Source organism: Mastigoproctus giganteus, chromosome 7 (assembly GCF_048544385.1).
Source record: "Mastigoproctus giganteus isolate SK-2022 chromosome 7, ASM4854438v1, whole genome shotgun sequence".
In the NCBI taxonomy this organism is placed as follows: domain Eukaryota; kingdom Metazoa; phylum Arthropoda; class Arachnida; order Uropygi; family Thelyphonidae; genus Mastigoproctus; species Mastigoproctus giganteus.
The window spans coordinates 214,593,026-214,612,951 of NC_143581.1; the positions used below are offsets into that span (position 1 = coordinate 214,593,026).

Consider the following 19,926-nt stretch of genomic DNA (forward strand, 5'->3'; position numbering starts at 1 on the left):
GATGACAACCAAGGATTGGATGTGTACACTTCTATTTCCTTGCGCCTATTTAACTCAGTCAACTTTTATCTACTTCCCTCCCTTTTAATTTTCAATTCAACAATTCAACTTAAACATTAACCACGCTTCCTAAGTAAACCATCGCAGATTAATTTCAAGGTGAGTACCGCTTTTTAAGCTTTCGCTATTCCTTTCTAGTCCATTAACACGGTACTTGAAGATTTCTAAAAATTTCGTATTGCTGAAAAGAATTTATTTTCTTTGAAAAAAAAAAAAAAAAAAAAAATTTAATTATTTTGGTTTTTAATAAATTGAGTTTTTTTATTAATATTTATTGATTTCTAAATTGAGAGAGGAAATATCCTTAGGTCATAATGTAATGCACTGCACTGAAAATGCAAACTCGTAGAATAAACATTGCTTTATTTTATTTTTATGGCTAACTGAAAAATTATGGCAAACTATTCTCAGCCGTTTAACAAGGCCACATTCTTTAATGAAATTAAGAAAAAAAAACTGGAAGAATTTAATAAATTACAATTTTAATGGAGTTTTGTTTTTTTGAGAAAAAGAAAATATGGAAAAAAAAAAAAAAAATGGCATTTTTGCAAAAAGATAGAAGGAATTAGAATTAAATTGAATCAAAAAGATAAGACTGTCATACATCCTAAGAGCGGTTTGTTGGTTGGTTTGTTATTTGGTTTTTAGGAGCATTTAGCAACTAAGGCCATATTGCTCCGGGATGTGCGGTGGTCATTCCCTGACCTTTCCGCATCCTCCGTATTTGGTGGTGATGGGCTCGAACCCCGGTCTAATCAAGAAGCGTGTGCTACGCACTGCTGCTCCTTCCCACCTGGCTACGAAGGCACTCTAAGAGTGGTAGCTACATATAACTTATATTAGGTTTTGCTCACCAGTGAACTATGAAAAGACCCAACAGATCAGTAAAACTTCATACATTTATTTTATTAAAATTTATGGTAAATATAAATGTTGCAAAGCTAATAAAAATTATTTATTGTTTACAAATTCATTCTTGGCTGCAATTATAATAAAAATGCATTCAGATTTCAGCAGTTTTCTCACTACTAACATTAAAAGAAAATGGTTCTTGCTCATTGTATATTTGCACAGCAAACTGCAATCAATGGCACTTGTTAAAACAAGTGCTGTGTATTGGAACATTAGCATTAATAGAGGCATATGATGCAAGGAAGGAAGCTTATACAGCATCAACCAAAAAAGAAAATCCGATTTCACCCATCCATTCACCCAAAAAATTTGTCCAGTTCTTCCTTGAATTTATTTAAGCTGTCAATTTCCACAATGACAGATGGAATTATGTTCCAGCAATCAACCACCTGCTGGCTAAAGGCAAATTTCCACACATCTGTTCTACAACCATCTTTCCTCAATTTGAATTTATGCCCCCTCAGGTGTATAATCTGAGCAAGAGAAAGAATTGCATCAGCAGTGAGCTTGCTCAAACCATTCAAGGCCTTATACACTTCAATCAGATTGCCTTGCAGGTGCCTAGTCTCCAGACATTGCAATTTGCAATTATGCTGCTGAGTGAGTGAGTGAGTGCAGTTTCATTATGTTAGGTTAAGTTATGAAACGTGGGAAACTGGTAGAATGCATTTCAGTTTTACAAGTAGTTTACCAGTAAACTACTTTAACTAAGAACAGAACCTCAGGGAACACAAGCATTAGTGGACAGAGAAGCATCTACAATTACCAGAGTCAGCAATCCATAAGATGGTAGCTTATTTAAAAGAGCTTTACGCCGAGCGCGATCTTGACTCAAGTTTTCATTAACTGGTTTAGTTTCAAGGGCAACTGGTTTAGTTTCAAACTTTTCCACTGATTGAATTTAGCATTAGTAGAGGCATATGATGCAACAAAGCAAGCTTTTACAGTATCAGCCAAAAAAAAAAAAACCCCTTTCCATCCATTCACTCCAAATGTTTGTCTAGTTCTTTTTTGTCCATAGATGGGTAACATAAGCCAATAAATCATCAGTGGACCAATACTGTCAGAATCCATATTGGCGATCATTGATTAGATGAAAGATTAACATAATTTAGGGATTTGGCAGTTAATGGATTTCTTCATTACTTCAGAACGTACAAAGATAACTGCAATGTAATGATAACTGAATGGGGGGTATTTGTCACCCTTTTTTAGGAACAGAAAATTTCTAAGAAGTAGGAAAAAACACCATAAATAAGAAATTGCAAAAAGGAGTCACAGAACAGGATTAAGCTCAGAAGCACAGGTTTTGAGAATGAGTGGAGAAATGCCATCAGAACCTCGAGGTTTCGTGACATCAATTGCATTAGCATTAACATTAGTAATGCCATATGATGCAAGAAAGCAAGCTTATACAGCATCAGCAAAAAAAAAAAAAAAAAAAAAAAAAGCCACTTCCCATTTCACCTATCCATTCCTTCCAAAAGTTTGTTTAGTTCTTCCTTGAATTTATTTATGCTATCAACTTCTATTTCTCATTGACACAAAGGGATTTTCTGTAAATATCAATGCAAAGTAACTGTTGAGCTCATCTGTAACTTCAGCTGGGTATCTAATACTATCTCACATCCATTACATAAGGGTCCGATCTGGTTGTCCTTCTTTGCATTTATATATGTGAAGAATTCCTTATCCCCCACTATCTGCTAGTGATTTCTCATAATCTGCCTTTGTGGCACTATTACAGATCAATTTGTAGCTGTTATAGGCTTCAATACTTTTTATTGCTCTGTAACTTTTCCATGCTGTCTTTTTCTGCTCAAGTAATCTGGCAACTTCCTTATTCATCCAACTTGGGAATCTTCCTCATGGAGTATTTTTTTAATGGTATTTAAGCATTTAAGGCTTCTGTGATTAATGTTTAAAAGATATGCAGGATCATCTAGACAAGACTTCAGTTATAGCTAGGACACAGCATGGTTTTGTTAAGGGGAAGTCTTGCCTGACCAATTTGATTGGATACTATGATGCAGTCACAAAAGAACTGGATGCAGGGAATAACTTTGATATTATATACTTGGATCTTAGAAAGGCTTTTGATACTGTTGCACATGGAAGACTGCTGCACAAATTGGAGCAGTGTGGCATTGGAGGCAAGTTGCTGCCATGGATAAAGGGGTGGTTGAGGGGGAGAAGACAGAGAGTGGTAATCAATGGACACTGCTCATCGTGGACTAATGTTATTAGTGGAGTCCCTCAGGGTTCAGTATTGGGGCCTTTATTGTTTTCTGTATTTATAAATGATATTGATGATGGTATATCAGGCTTAATGTCCAAGTTTGCAGACGATACGAAGGTTGGCAGGGTTGTCAAGGACACTACTGACACTATGCTGCTGCAACAGGATTTGGAAAGGTTGAGCAGATGGGCTTCGAGGTGGCAAATGAAGTTTAACATTGACAAATGTAAAGTACTACATATGGGAAACAGCAACCCCAGAGCAACGTATCAACTCTGTGGTACTACACTGACAGTGGTAGAGAATGAAAGGGACCTGGGGGTGGTGGTGCAGGCAGATATGAAGTTCTCTGAGCAGTGCAGACGAGCTGCAAGAGTAGCTCATGGTGTATTGTCAATGATATATAGGAATTTTTCTAGCAGGGATAAGGAGGTGATTATTCCCTTGTATAAGGCAATGGTCAGGCCACACCTAGAGTACTGTATACAGGCCTGGAGGCCTCATTTCAGGAAGGATGTAGAGCTGCTGGAACGAGTACAGAGAAGGGCAACTAGATTGGTGAATGGGACAAAGGGGTTCTCTTACGAAGAAAGGCTTAAGTTTTGCAAATTACAGTGTCTGGAAACTAGGCACCAGCGGGATGATCTGATAGAGGTGTACAAAGCCTTGAATGGTTTGAGCATGCTCAATGCTGATGGGATTCTTCCTCTAGCTCAGAAAAATCACCTGAGAGGGCATAAATTCAAATTGAGGAAAGACAGATGTAGGATAGATGTGCGGAAATTTGCCTTTAGCCAGCGGGTGGTTGGTGGGTGGAACAGACTTCCATCCCTTGTCGTGGAAGTTGATAGCCTAAATAAGTTTAAGGCTCAGCTGGACAGGTATTTCGAACGAACAGAGGGGTGAAGTGGAAGCGGTTATTTTTATTTATTTATGTTACTTTTTTTTTTTTTTTTTTTTTTTTTTGGCTGATGCTGCATAAGCTTGCTTTCTTGCATCAAATGCCTCTACTAATGCTAATGCTAATATACCATAATTCAATTGTACTTGCTCTCTGTGCAATATCTACCTAGTTAATAGAGGCTATGTAGCAACTGCAGTAACCCCAGATTAATGTAAAAACTGTGTAGTACCACACAGTTGGTATGTTACTATGGGATTACTGCTACCCATATGAAGTACTTTGCATTTGTCAATGTTAAACTTCAGTTGCCACTTCTCAGCCCATCTGCCTAACTTTTCTAGATCCTGTTGCAGTAGCTTACTGTCATTAACAACCTTGCCAACTTTTATATCATATGCAAACTTGGACATTAAACCTGATATACCTTCATCAATATCATTGATAAATAGAGAAAACAACTATAGGCCCAACACCAAATGCTGGGGGGGCTTCACTAATAACAGTTCATGAAGAGCAGTATCCACTGTCTTCTCCCACTCAACCAGTCTTTATCCATAGCAGCAACTTGCCCTTAATGCCATACTGCTCCAATTTGTACTGCAGTCTTTTATATGCAACAATATCAAAAGATTTCCTGAAACCAAAATTATTTTTTGCATCCAGTTCCTTTGTGACTACATCGTAGTATCTAATCAAATTTGTCAGACAAGATTCCCTCTTAAACACATGCTGTATCTGAACTATAAATGCAGTCTCATTTTGATCTTGCTTACTTCATTAACCAGTGATTCCATTATTTTCCCTGGAACAGAAGTTAAACTAACAGGTCTGTAATTACATGTGCCATTCCCTTGATCCCCCTTTGTGAATTGGTGATACATTTTCACTTCCTCTGTCTGTGGGGAACCATCCCTGAATCCAAGGATGCTCTCATAATTATGGCTAAGGATATGCAACTTCCTTTGCTGCCTCCCTTAATATAATTAGATAGATATCATCCACCACAGGTACCTTTTCTGTGTTTAACTTCAACAATTTTTCTTCCACTTTCCTCTCAGCTATTACAAAATCATTTAACTCCCTTTGATAAACTTCAGGCCTCCACTTCCGTAGAGAATTCCTCATGTGTGAATGTATATGCAAAATACTCATTCGCTTTGTCAGCTACCTGACCAGGATCATCAACAGTCGAACCATTGATGTCAAGTTCAAAATTCTTCTGGCATCTGTTTGATGACAGACCACATGAAACTTGGGTGGAATGTACTGGGAATAGTGGGAAGCAAAAGTTTGAAGGAAAATCGGCTGCTAGCAAGTCAGCTTTATATTTAGTTGAGGTGGCAGTAAAACCATCAGGTTTTAGTCAGAGGTGGGAGTTCAGATGGGGAAAGTTGTAACAAATAGCTTTGGAAAGAGATGTGAATGCTCAATCAACATTTGGATAATTATCCAAATGTAGTTGAGCATTCACATCTTTTTACTAGAAAATTTGCTGAATATAATCAGCAAATTTTAGTTTGGACTGATGAATAACTGCTTGACAATTGTTGCAAGCTTTGGTGTAGGCAGAAAATGAACCTGGAGATTTGGATGCAAGCCAATTGCAATATGCAACATTCTTATTTTGTTTTTCAACATTCCTATTAGTTTGACTAATTGCGATGTCATCATCATCATCATCAGCCATTTTCAATCCACTGCAGGATGAAGGCCTCTCCAGCAACTTTCCAGTTCCTTCTGTTTTGAGCACTGGCCATCCATTTACTACTCAAAAACTCATGAATTTCATCTATCCATCTCCGCCTTTGTCTTCCAGGTTTTCTTCTAGCTCCTCTTGGGTAACATTCTGTTATTTTCTTAGTCCACCTGTCATCATGTCTTCGAGCTATGTGTCCTGCCCAAGACCATTTTAGTTCTTTAGTTTTGATAAGAATATCCTTTACTTGAGTTTGCTGCCGTGTTTCTCTTCTTATCCAACAGTCTGATTCCCAATATAATTCGTTCCATTCTTCGCTGTGTAGTTCATAGCTTCTCTTCCATTCTTTTGGTGAGTGCCCAAGTTTCACTTCCATAAGTCATGGTGGGGAGTATGCATTGATTCATTATTTTACGTTTCAGACAAACTGGGATATTGCTCTTCAGTATGTGACTATATTTCCTGAATGCTATCCATCCAAAATTTATTCTTCTCTTGACTTCCAGCCATTTATCATTATTACAGCTAATAACTTGTCCCAGATAAGTATATGACTCCACCTTTTCAATTACTGCTCCTTCAATCATTATTTCCCTTTCCGTGGCATACTTGTTCATCATTACTTTTGTTTTAGCCATATTGATCTTTAGTCCAAAATCCTTACTAACTGTGCATAACTGATTAAGATTTTCCTCTAATTCTTTGGGATCGTGGCTTATGACCACAATGTCCTCTGCAAATCGTAAATGGTTTAGGTACTCTCCGTTCACATTGACTCCTTTCTGCGACCAGTCTAATCTTCTGAAAGCTTCCTCAAGGGCAGCAGTAAATAGCTTCGGAGATATTGTGTCTCCTTGTCGAACTCCTTTCTCGATTTTAAGTTTGCTACTGTCTTTGTCTAGTCTAATAAAGGAGGTAGCACTCTCATATATTTTCTTCAAAATCATAATATATGGAGTATCTATGCCTTGTCTTTCCAGTGCCCGAAACATTGCCTTATGCTGTATGGAGTCAAATGCCTTTTCATAATCCACAAATGCCAGACATAATGGTGTTTTATATTCATTTGCTTTCTCCATTAGCTGTGATATTACGTGAAGGTGATCCATATTTGAGAATCCTGTCCTAAAGCCAGCTTGCTCTTTCGGTTGATTCTCATCAAGTATTCTTTCTAATCTGTTAGTAATGACCCTTGTGAACAACTTGTAGATATGGGATAACAAGCTAATTGGTCTATAATTTCCAATTTCTGATTTATCTCCTTTCTTATGCAGCAAAACTATGATTGCATTATTCCACTGCTTAGGCATCACACCTTTTCTAATGCACTTTGTGAAGAGCCTTGCCAGTTTTTGTGTTATGTCTCTTCCTCCCAATTTTAACAACTCTACAGTAACTTCATCTTCCCCCGAGGCTTTCCGATTCTTCATTTTCTTCAATGCATGTTCTACCTCATCAGGAAGAATATCGGGTATGTCGTATGTGTTGCTACTTTGCAATCCATCTTCCCCACTGCTGGTATCATTCCCTCGCTCCTTGTATAATTCTCTATAGTAGTCTTCTGATATTTGAATTATGCCTTCTCTGCTGTTTATAAGTACACCATCGCTATTCTTCAGTTTCAGTATCATTTGTCTTTCTGTATTACTGCTCATGGCTGCTGATTTAAATCCTTTGTTTTCCCTTAATGCTTGTTCTACTTTTCTTGTGTTAAATCTTCTTATGTCCTCTCTGAGTCTCTTTCTAATGGCTTTGCATAACTCAGTATACTCAATTTTCTCCCTGTCAGTGTTTTTCTTGCTCTTCATTTGTCGTCTTTGGTTCATCATGACAAGTGTTTCTTGAACTAATTTTTTCTTCTTTGGATTTCTGTTTCCCTATAGGTTATTGGGCTTTATCACTTTCAGAAAGTTGTAATATTCCTCGTCGATATCTTGGTCCTGAGCAGTCTGCAGAAGCTCAAACTTGTTCTTAAGTTCCAGTACATACTGCTTTTTCTCCTCCTCTGCTATTTCAAAGACCTTTGTATTATTTACTCGAGTCAGTTTTTTCCTTTCCTTTATCTATATCAAGTGTACATCTTACCATTCTGTGATCACTTCCAACAGTTACCTTATTCAGGACGGTAACATCATTCACAATATACCTTCTGTTAGTGAGGATGAAGTCGATTTCATTAGTTGTTAATCCATTTGGACTCTTCCATGTACACTTTCTGTTCACCCTTTTCTTGAAAAAAGTGTTCATTACTGACATTCCTTGAGATTCTGCAAATTCCACAAGTCTTTCACCTCTTTTATTTCTTATTTCTTTCACCAATTCCAAAATTTCCTATAGTTCCTCTTTCTGCGCTGTTTTGCCTTTTTCCAACCTTAGTATTGAAGTCCCCCATAATAATAGTGTAGTGGGTTTTCTGCTCATCTAGAAGACTCTCAATTTCAGTGTACATTTCTTCAACCTCTTCATCATCATGGCTCGATGTTGGTGCATAAATCATTATAATCTTTAGCTTGTACCTCTTAGAAATCTTGAGTATTAGTCTTGACACCCTTGGTGATGTACTTTTGAATTCCAAAATGTTGTTTTTAAAATCTTTATGGACCAGAAACCCAACTCCACCTTCACTCCTTTCACTGTTTCCATTGGTGTACAAAAGATTTCCACTTGATAAACTTATAAGTGATTCATTTCTTCTTCTTTTTTCAGCCAAACCGATGATATTCCAATTCACATTTTCTAATTCCTTTTCTAGCCCTAATATCCTATCTTCACCGATGAGTGATCGTACGTTATAACAGGCCAAGTTCAATTTCCGTGCATGGCAGCCTGGTCGTACCCAGAGATTCTTAGCACCCTTTGCTTCCACTCTGATCCTCTCGCTGCCGTAAGAGGGAGAGTGAAAGCTGCTGGGGACTGAGGGCCATTTGTATTGTTGTGCTCTCATTGCTGGAGGGTTTGGTCTTTTCCTCTTCACGCTGACCAGGCGTCTTGAAGAGAATCACTCTACACGTTCGTTGCCACCTAAGTGACGTAACAGGGCTTACCATCGAGAAGGTGTGCATGAGTGGATTTTAGGGAGGCAGGCCAACCGGACTTCTCCTAAATCTTCTGTAATAGAGAGATATTGGATCCATCAGTGTTTTAGGCTGAGTGTCTTGCGATGTATTCAGTTGTAAATAAAAGGTGGAAGGAACATGTATGAAATTTTTGAATATGGCGTATACTTAGCAAGAACATAAACCCAGTTCCTTGACATAACGTGGCCTCGACAATGCTCCCTGCACGCGCGCACACACACACACACACACACTACTTGAACTGCCTACAGTCACTACCTAGCAGAGTAGGGACAGTGAGTTTATACACTAGCTCAGTGGTGTCCAACCTTTTCCAGCACAAGGGCCATATTGAAAGTTAGATTTGTTTCGAGAGCCACACTGAGTGATTCGAGAAAAATTAGTGTGTTACATTTTCCATATCCTGTTACATGTAAAAGGAAGTTTCTGTTTTCATGTTAGCGTTTTTTATTTTCAGGCTATATATAAAAAATAGAAATTCCCAACACTTTTATGTGCAACAATCTGTCAGTGATTTATTTTTTAGATTTTATTAAAATTAAAAAATGACTTACTTTTGTTTTTTAAATACAGTACTTTACTTTTTCCTTTTTTTAAAAATACTTTACTTTTTCTTTTTCTTTTTTAATACCTTACTTTTGCTTTTAAATGTTCGCTTGAGAAAATTTACAGCCTGAAAAGGATCACTGCTTTTCAATATTAAGGTGAATAAATAAATATGATACCCCTAAAAATTTTATTACGTAGGATACACAACATTTACTGAATAAAACTTAACATTTAATGAGATGATTGAGGCTAAACGTTTTTAGATAATTGTTCAAAATTTGTTTGAAAATTTGTGACGCTAATTCTCAATATGGAATGAAGATGCTTATCTGCTATTCTCTTTCTTTTTAAATATTTATTTGATTTCATGCGTGAAACAATTTGCTTGCAAACATACGTTGATCCAAACAAAGTAGCCATTTTTATGGCATTTTCTTTTATTAAAGGAAAATCTTCAGATGAGAGAGCCTTATAGAATTCAAGTAGTTTATTTTCATAGTCCATCTACTTATCTTTGAACCATGTTTTGGCTTGAAGATCAATAAGTTCAAATTGCAAGCTGGGATTGTAGTTTTCAGCCATAGAAGTAAATGGTTTCAGAAACAAGCTTATGTCATGAGATCTCATATCAGCAAATCGACTTTCAAACTTGTCAAAAACTAATTCTAATAACGAGAGGCAACGATTCTTTGGAAATATGTGTTTTTCTGTTAGCTCTGTACAACATTCAAAGTGAACTAAATTGCCTTGCTCAATTTGGGATTTAAATAATAACAACGTATTCTGAAACGATTTGATGTCACCATACAAATCAGAGACCAATTTCCTATCCCTTTTAGTTTAAATTAAGAGCATTTAAAAGAATAGAAATGTCTGTAAGAATTGCAAGATCAAACAGCCACTCCATATTTGATAGTTGTTTTAAAAATATCAATTTCATGACAGAGTTTAAAGAAACAATATGGCACTTTGCCACTACTACGCCATCTCACTGCACTGTGTAAAATTACATCTTCGTATCTTATTAAAATTTACAGTTGAAATAATCACATTCATAACGTGTTGGAGATCCAATACATTCCCACACAGAACTTCTTGATGCACAATGAAGTGAATTCCAATCTGAGGTTCAGCTCCGATATCTATCATTTTTTTTGGTTATTCTACCCATAAGCCCAATGTTTTTACCAATCACATTTTTTTTTTTTTTTTTACCGTCAGTCATGACTCCTACCAAGTTTTTAATATTTAATCGTAACTTTTCAATAGATTGGCAAAATTTTTCAAAAGATTTTCACCTGTAGTTGTTCTGTGCATACTCTGTAGATCAGCTAAATCTTCAATTGGTACAAAATTATCATTAATTCCACGTATGAAGATAAGGAATTGGGCTGTGTCCTTTACATCAGTATTGTCATCCAGTAATACACTAAAATATTTCATTTGTTTTATGCTTTCCAAACATTGTTGGAACAAAATTCTTTCCAATATCTTCTACTCTTTGCATAATTGCTTGTCAAGACAAACTAATGTCTTGTATCATTGCTCGTTTCTCTGGACAAATTTCTTCCATAGCGTTTAAAAACATTTAACAAATTCACCATCACTGAACAGTTTACTTTCAAAAGCGATAAATGAGCAACGTGATAACTGGCACTTACAGCTGATAAATTTCTTCACTGATATGTTTTCAGTGTATTTTGTCGTTTTCTTAATTCCAATATCTTCTACTCCTTGCATAATTGTTTGTCGAGACAAACTACAGTATATCCTTTAAAAAGTGATACAGTATCCTTACACGACAAACATACTGCTTTTTCATCATACTCAATGAAGAAATAGTCTTCAGTCCACCTTTGATTAAAAACTCGACAATCGAAATAGACGTTCCTCTTTCAGAACAAATTCAATACAAATTAATAATAATTCAATAAAATGAACAAGTTTTATCTAAATAGTAGAATTTCACAATATGAAAAGATTGATGCATACGTATGACTGTACTAGACGACATGTACACGTCTAATACAGTCTAGCTTGATGCTTGCATGCCCGTGCATGCAGTAGCGCGACTCTCTAATATGCTGTTTTAGTTCACTTTTCGAGCAGGCTGTATAAAAATTATTCGCAGGCCAGATCCAGCCTGTGGGGGCATAGGTTGGACACCACTGCACTAGCTGATCCAGATGCCTTCTAGTGTTACCAATAGATTTGGTCTGATGGACTATCTAGAAGGTGGCCTGTGAATACCATTTTAGAGTTGTACCTTCAAAATGTAAGGAAGATTGAATTTCACCATTATTCCCACAATAACCTCAAAAGACATCAATTATACTACATGATGGAAGAGATGGCGAGGCTACCGGAGCTTTGCTCTGAAGACTAAACATGGTTTCACCACCTCAAGCCTCCAATAAGCAAAGTGGTGGTATTGCACTGGTTGATGAGTCATCCACTACCTAGTATTGCCTGGTAACACAGTGGGATAGTATTTCTGTGTCATGTGGATGCCACATCTCGACCACCACTTACATTGGTTCATACCTGGATGCTAATCTCCAGTATACTAGGTGCCATATTTCAGGACTTGTACATGGGAGTTATAAACTGGATTACTAACAGTTCTACCATTGTGAAGTTGCAAGCAGAGGATCTATAGCAGAAGAATAACTGAACTTTGCTAAAATTTGGCCCACTTGCCTCAAGTGTTACCCGAATATCAGTTCCATCAGTGATTTTGACTCTCAGGTAGCAATCCCCAGTTTGTGATTCCTGTGAGAATGTCTGCAATAAGCCTCAAGGACTATATTAATTTTAAATATCAATATGGTCCTTGCATATTAATATTAAATAATATAAAACCAATGTTGATAACCAAGCACCATCATCAAAATTTGTCTTAGGAAAATGTGAGAGTTGCTGTAATTGGTCAAGGAGTCAGCTAATGATATCACAGAGTCAAAGTCAAATAACTGATTTGGCTAAGCATCAATCAAAATCATCTTAATTACATAACCCAAGAAATAAAATGGCCAAAAGAATTTTATCCAATTTGAATGCAAATTTATTGCGGCCTTTGAGCAGATGACAAAGATAGCCTATAAAAACAAATCCTTTTTGTTTCTCATTTAGCATAACAGTAACACTGTTTGCACAGAATATTGTACAGTGTTCAAATTCAGACAGCATCAACATACCTCGAATGGAACCATATTGCATGGAAGATAAGTAGAATTTTGCTGTTATCAAAGCTTATTAAGATATATTAAAATCTTTGAATATATATAACTGCTATCAGTTGAAAGAGAAAAATGGCTTCCCCCCACATTATGCATAATTTCAGAAATTATACCAGATACTATTTTACTCAAAATAGCAGCTCTCATTATTCCAGAACCATACTTCTTCACCACTTACAAATTCAGAAAGATTTTAATACAGGACCAGAATAATCTACTGCAGTCATAAGATTTTTTTTCTACCAATACTCACACGAAAACTTGAACTTCCAAAATCTGGCAACCTGCAGGACCTGATCCTTTCCAGATTTTGTAATTTTAACAATATTTCATCTTTTCTTAATGGATTTCAATAATTATTGTATGTTTTTTTAATTTTTCATAAAAAAGCTGTTTTTTACACTTTTTATTTAAAAAAATCTGTTGAAAATTAAAAACAAAAACATAAAGATGAAACTGTTTAGTTCTTCCATTTTCCAGTTTTAAAAATCATTAAATGTGCATAACTTTTAAGTTTGCACATGTGCATAAATTTCTGCATATTATGTATATAAGTTGCTTGAAAACATTTAAAAATATATATAACATTTTAGAAACTATTACTTACTTTCATTTTCCAATATTAAAAAATTTTTTAAATTTATTTGAAATTTGGAAGGCCGTGAACTATGTAAAATTTCAATGTCACTAACTCCTATTCTGAGTGAATATCACCTTTGGTGTTTTTGTCTTAATTACTCAAACTAGTAACAAAAAAAAAAAAAAAAAAGTAAAGAAACAATGAATCTTTCAAAAACATCTCATGTATGACTATTTATATCTATAGAACACTTGGGACAGTTCTTTACCATAAACAGTTTTTTCTACTATTCTTTATGCTCACAGAAGAAAAAAACTGTCTGCACAACAATTTGCAATGGTATTGCTCTACTTTCATCAAAAAATGGGTCACTAAATGGTTAATCTCCTATTTATCAACTTCCAGAAAACAATAATAAATTTAATAGAGACTGTTTTACTCCATAAAGTAGTTCCTATCTAATTTGACTGCTATTTGGATAACCAGAAGCCTTTTAAGGCTATAATTCTCAGTGTATGTACTCATACACTATGATTGAAGAGATCATCTGAAAGTATAGATCTTTGGTGAAATAATTGATAATAATAAAGGAGAGAAGAAAACAGAGTACCTAACTTGCATTAGAAAAATGTCTAGCTGTGTCTGAATAGAGATGTGGAAGCAAACGTGAAACCAAAACAAACAAGATAAAACATCCAACATGCTGTGAAGCAGAATGTTGTTATAGAATCTTTGGCACAAAAAATTGCCCTGAGAATCAATCACACATTGTGAAATTGTTATTTCACATAAATATCAATATATCACTTCAAGACATTTCAAAAGCTATACATAAAATAACACAAATAGCCAGGAACAAATACGAGATATATTTTGTAGCAGAACTAGCAAGATATGCTGTTGCCAGTGAAAAGCAGTAACAAACAGGGTGGTACTATATATGCTGAGTGCAATTATGCTATAATTCTGGGAAAAAAAATGATAAAAAAAGAAAAATAAATAAATAAAAAGACATTCAGTAAAATTTGTCTATATTTAGAAAGGTTTTTTTTTTTTTTTTTTTTTTTTTTATTTGGTAGTTGTTGGCGCATCGGCTTCTGTGGCCATATTGCACCTCCCAAGGTTTTTGCAGTACTTTGATCCAAGCCCGAGGCGGGAATCGAACCCGCTACCTTTGATTTAGAAAGGTATTGAAAATCAGTTTTTTTTTGTTTTTTTTTAATCACAACCAACAATTAATGCAGGTTAGTTACTTTCAGGATGAACCTTACAGGTGTAGCACCATGGCTGCAGGATTAAGATTAACTCAACTGAACTTGGTTATTTAAGGTAGCACTATAGCTTCAAGCTTTTTATCTCAATGACAAAGAATAAGACTATGACAGGCAAGTACTTGAATTTTCCAACCCCAGAGCTATTCCTTTTTATAACAAATGCAAAACTAATTTAATTTTGGAATTATCTACTCCATTTCATTAAGTGCTTAAGACCTAATTACACAAAATTCGTTACAATTGTGAAATTTCAGGACCCATACTGGATCCTATCAAGTGGCTTGAAACATCACTGTTATGAGAAATTTAGTGTAATTAGGTCTTAAGCACTTAATCATGTGGTAAAATGGATAGTTCATTACAAAATTAATTGCGATTAACATATAGCCTCATTCCTTCCCCAACTATATTAAAAGCTGATTTGTTTATTATAGTGAATAAATCATTTAGTCCTGCACTGGTCAAATTTTAAACAATTTGTTAATAGTAAAAAAAAAAAAAAAAAATCCCATATATATATATACAGGAAACCCTTGATTAATGCGGTTTTGAACAATGCGGTTTTAATTAGTGCGAAAAAATTTTTTGATACTATCCCCTTAATATATGCGTTATCAAATTTGATTAGTGCGCTGTTTTTTTTCTTGCGGTGCTTGGCAACTCACAACGGGGCCTAAAGCGGCAAATACGTGACACGCACTCACCAGGGTCTTCTAACTTAAATAAATGGGAATCGACTCCAAAATGCTCGACAGCAGCACCCCATACCACTCTGAAATTGAAATTTGCTCTGGTAACTCATATTCTTTTATTCTTTTATTATTAATATTAAACTTCTTTAATATTATGATATTAAAGAAGCAGTTGAGAACATACACAAATCGTGGGAAGAAATGACGAACAACTGCATGAGAGCTGTCTGGCAGAATCTTTTGCCTGAATGCGCAAATGATTTTTGTGGTTTCATTAATCCTGTCAACAAAGTTATTGATGAAATTACTACAATTGGAAAAGACCTCGGCTTTGAGGAAGTAGATTCAGAAAACGTTAGAGAATTATTGGACTCTCATTCAAAAGACTTAAGTAACGACGATCTTGAAATTGAGCATCAACATGCAGACGAGGAAGAAGACGAAAATGAAGCAGAAGAAAAGCAATTTGCTCCCAAAGAAATTTCATTCAAAAAACTTGAACTATTTAATACACTTTAAAAAGCAAAAGAACTCATACTAGAGATTGATCCAGATGCAGAGAGAAGCATGAAAAAGTTCGTTGAGGGTTAGATAAGCAAATTGATTGTTATCGCAAAATCATGGAGGAAAGGAAGAAAGCCACCACTGTTCAATTGAAGTTAGATAAGTTTTTTTTTTGCAAAAAATAAAATTTAAATCATACTATCTTTTTTAAATTTATTCCTTAATAATTTAAGAACTATGCAGTGCATTACAGGTACGTATTGAGTAAGAAAAAATATATTTTTACAATTTCATAATTTTCAAGGATTCATTATAATTATTCCCATTGTTTCTTAAGTTTGATTAGTGCGGTTTTAATATGTGCGGTATATTTCAAGGATTCATTAACCGCACTAATCAAGGGTTTCCTGTATATATATATATATATATGGGATTTTGTGTGTGTGTGTGCACGCACGCGCACACACACACACACACACACACAAAACAGAGAGAGAGAGAGAGAGAGAGAGAGAGAGAGAGAGATTACAATGAAGAAAGCCATTTTTTGAAATGACCTATAGTTTTTGAGTTATTAATTTTTAAAAGTGGGAAAGGACCTGGGTATATTATACATACAATACACATATATACCATTAGATTTGTCAATTTAAAAAATTAGCTAAATTAACTAATTTTAGCAAAATTAAGTAATACTATACCTCAAAGAACTAGTAAAATGGCACAATAAAAAAATTACAAAAATAAATTTTAATAATACTATACAACAATTTACTATTTTCGTCAGTGCCATTGATAAATCTTAGCCGAGAGTTTTCACTACATTTTTGAAGATATCAAGCTTATTCACTTAAATATTATTATATAACATTAATTACATCTCCAATGGATCGTTCAGTAACATGAAAAAAAAAAAAAAAAAATCTCATTCCCAATAATTTATCTAAACCCTGCTTAACCCTCCTAAGCGTCTCAATGCAGGATTAACAAAGATCAGCAATTTGTGCCATTCATCTACTCCAGAGGTCTCCAAACTATGGCTTGTGATGAATTTTTATGCACTTGCCAATATTTCAAAGGATGAAAAATAAAATAATAAAAAAACGAACAAACAAACACACTCAAGATTCACAGAAAATATCAAACATATCATTAGTCAATTGTGTATATATTATAAAATGTATTATATTATATAGATATTATAAAATGTGAGACAACTTTTTGAATCTGACCCACCTACTACTCTGAATGTGGCTCTTTATTCAAAAAGTCTGCACACCTGATCTACTCTGACCACACAGTGAAACTTAGCTGTTTTTGAAAATGTTTCAAAAAAAAACTTTTTCAAATGATTAACAGAGATTTCTGTAAATTTCTGTAATTCCAGGATTGTGCCATAATTAAGAGATTTCTGGAATTTTCATTGAAAAATCCAGGAATTAAGTTAAAACCAATTATATGCACACTGAATGGCATCTGTGAAGCACAATTATTTACAGTGAGCTGGCTTTATTGATTTATGCTTTCTTCCAACTGGTAATGCTCTCTGGCTTTGTGACATTGAAGAGTCATCTGGAATCAAACTGTTGATGTGCGTGCTTCATACTTTTTCACACAGTGATGTTCCTGTTAGTCAAGCTGACATCCAATTTCATGCATTTGTTGAAATGTGCAGTTTTTTCAATTTGTATTTCACTTGCTGATGGGTCTAAAGAGAGTTTCCATTTCAAAAACTTATTTAAAATATGTTATTAATATAGAGTTTTCACAGCTGTCTTCAGAAAAGATTAAAAATAAAGGTTGTACCAAAAAAATAAAAAATAAAATAAATTCTGGATTACCTTTTGCTTATTTTTCAAATGCACACACATGGGGTCAAAGTGACCCTGCATGCACAGAGGAAGAACAATCCTTTTTGCAACTACTGATGGGTTAAATTTATTCAAACTGTGAAATTTATTCCAACAATCAATTACGCTTTCCTTTGAAACTGTAGCTATTTACATTTCTGTGATGTTGTTGTTTGTTATTTGGTTTTTAGGAGCATTAGCAACTAAGGCCATATTACTCCGGGGATATGTGGTGGTCATTCCCTGACCTTTCCGCATCCTCTGTATTTGGTGGTCACGGGCTCAAACCCCGGTCTAATCAAGAAGCGTGTGCTATGCACTGCTGCTCCTGCCCACCTGGCTACGGAGACGCCACATTTCTGTGAGGTAGAGACAATAGCAATATTACTGATAATTTACAATAATACTATTAACTATCATATGACTACATAACCTTTGCTAATTAAATTCACACAAACATGCCATTCAAATAATGTACGGATATCAACTGATATACTTCATGCACATGTACACACACACACACATCATTATGAGGTGAAGTTTTATGAATGACAAATACGCCAATACTATAAGGAAAATAAAGAAACCTTCAAGTATAAGTACACAGCTCAAATCTAGTTGTTGTTTGTTGTTTGTTATTTGGTTTTTAGGAGCATTAGCAACTAAGGCCATATTGCTCCGGGATATGCGGTGGTCATTCCCTTGACCTTTCCGCATCCTCCGTATTTGGTGGTGACGGGCTCGAACCCCGGTCTAATCAAGAAGCGTGTGCTACGCACTGCTGCTCAAATCTAGTGTTTGGAAAAAAAAGTGTCTTGCTTGATTATACTATCCAGATAATGTAATGATATTTGATCATAAACAGTGCAGCATAATTAAAAGAAATTAAGCTTATTGGAACTTAACTATCAAAATATATCTAAACTGATAAAACTGCTTGATATCAACATGAAAATTCATATGAATGACTTCCCTAAAATTCAGTAATTAATTATACATTTGATACATGCTAATAAAACTAATTTTATGAATCTATATCCTACTTATTTATTTCAATACCAATTGAAGAGTTAATATATGGAGGAAGCACACCACACAATTTAATCATCCTATTGTATACAGACAGTACAGCCTATTGAAGTGGGGTACACTATGAATGGCAAAGCATATTTGAGCACTGTTGTGGATCAGGTAAACTCTGTAATGTTGCTGTTTACCCTTATAGATAGAGGTGCTTTCAAGATGACAATACATTATAGTGCACAAAAAGAGTGAAAGAGTGGTTTGAGGAAGAATTCAAACACCTACCTTGGGCCAACTCAATCTCTGGATCTCAGTCCCACTGAGCATTTATGGAATTAACTGGAAAAGCATATTTGTCAGCATAACCCTCTTTCCATGTCACTCTAGGAACTGAGGGCAGTTTTTCTATATGAATATTCCTTGTGTCACTTTTCAACACCTTACTGATTGCATGCCATGCCAGAACAATGATTTGTGGCAATGATGGTCCAACATACCATTAGCTCATTGTCCTAATAGACTGGCCAGGCAGTATTGTATTGTACTGGTACTGGTATTTTTGGGCACAAGGGCAACTAAGGCCAAAATGTGCCTGTTCCTATGACATGTTTTTATATAAAATTTCGTTCCAGTTTGTAATCATAGAAAATCATATATTTGTATCTGCTTAAGAAAGGTAAATAGTTCATTCAAATTCGCATTGTTTCCAATAATATGGGCAAGTGATAGAGGCTTTTTCAGTTGTGACAGTGAAGGGAAACTATTTTTTCGGAAATAGGAATACTGCTTACAATCTAAGAGCATATGCTTGACGGTAAGTGGTAAAGCACAATGAGTGCATTGAGGTGGGATATCCTGCTTGAGTAGATATATATGGGTTGGATGTGTATGCCCTATGAGTAATCTTGCTAGCACAACCTCTTCTTGTCTGTTTTTCCTTAAGCTAGATTTCTATAGTGCTGGTTTCTCTTTGATTTCAAGTAATTTGTTGTTCGTTTGTGACCTCCAGATTTCAGACCACTGGATTGTATAGATTTTTTTTAATGCGCTTCAAATAATCTACGTATGGTACTTGGTAATGTGATGGTATTGCACCGATTGGTTGTTTGGCTGCCTGATCTGCTCTCTCATTACCTGCGATACCAGAGTGCCCTGGGATCCAGCAAAATAGCACTGTATGATTCTTACTTCGTAGGTGGTTTAAGCAGGAAAAAATTTGTTTTATGATGGGATGCGATATTGAAAGTTTATTGTCCAATGCAGACACTGCACTCATGGCATCTATGTATATTATACTGCTAGTATTGTGGGAAGTGTTTATATTTTC

The 19,926-nt window shown here is 35.2% G+C and overlaps 1 protein-coding gene across 2 annotated transcripts in view; it reads right to left on the minus strand.

Moving 5' to 3' along the window:
- CSN4 (COP9 signalosome subunit 4) overlaps positions 1-19,926 on the minus strand; it is a 134,027-nt gene that overhangs the window by 79,821 nt on the left and 34,280 nt on the right. The gene's annotated exons all lie outside the window — the stretch shown is intronic.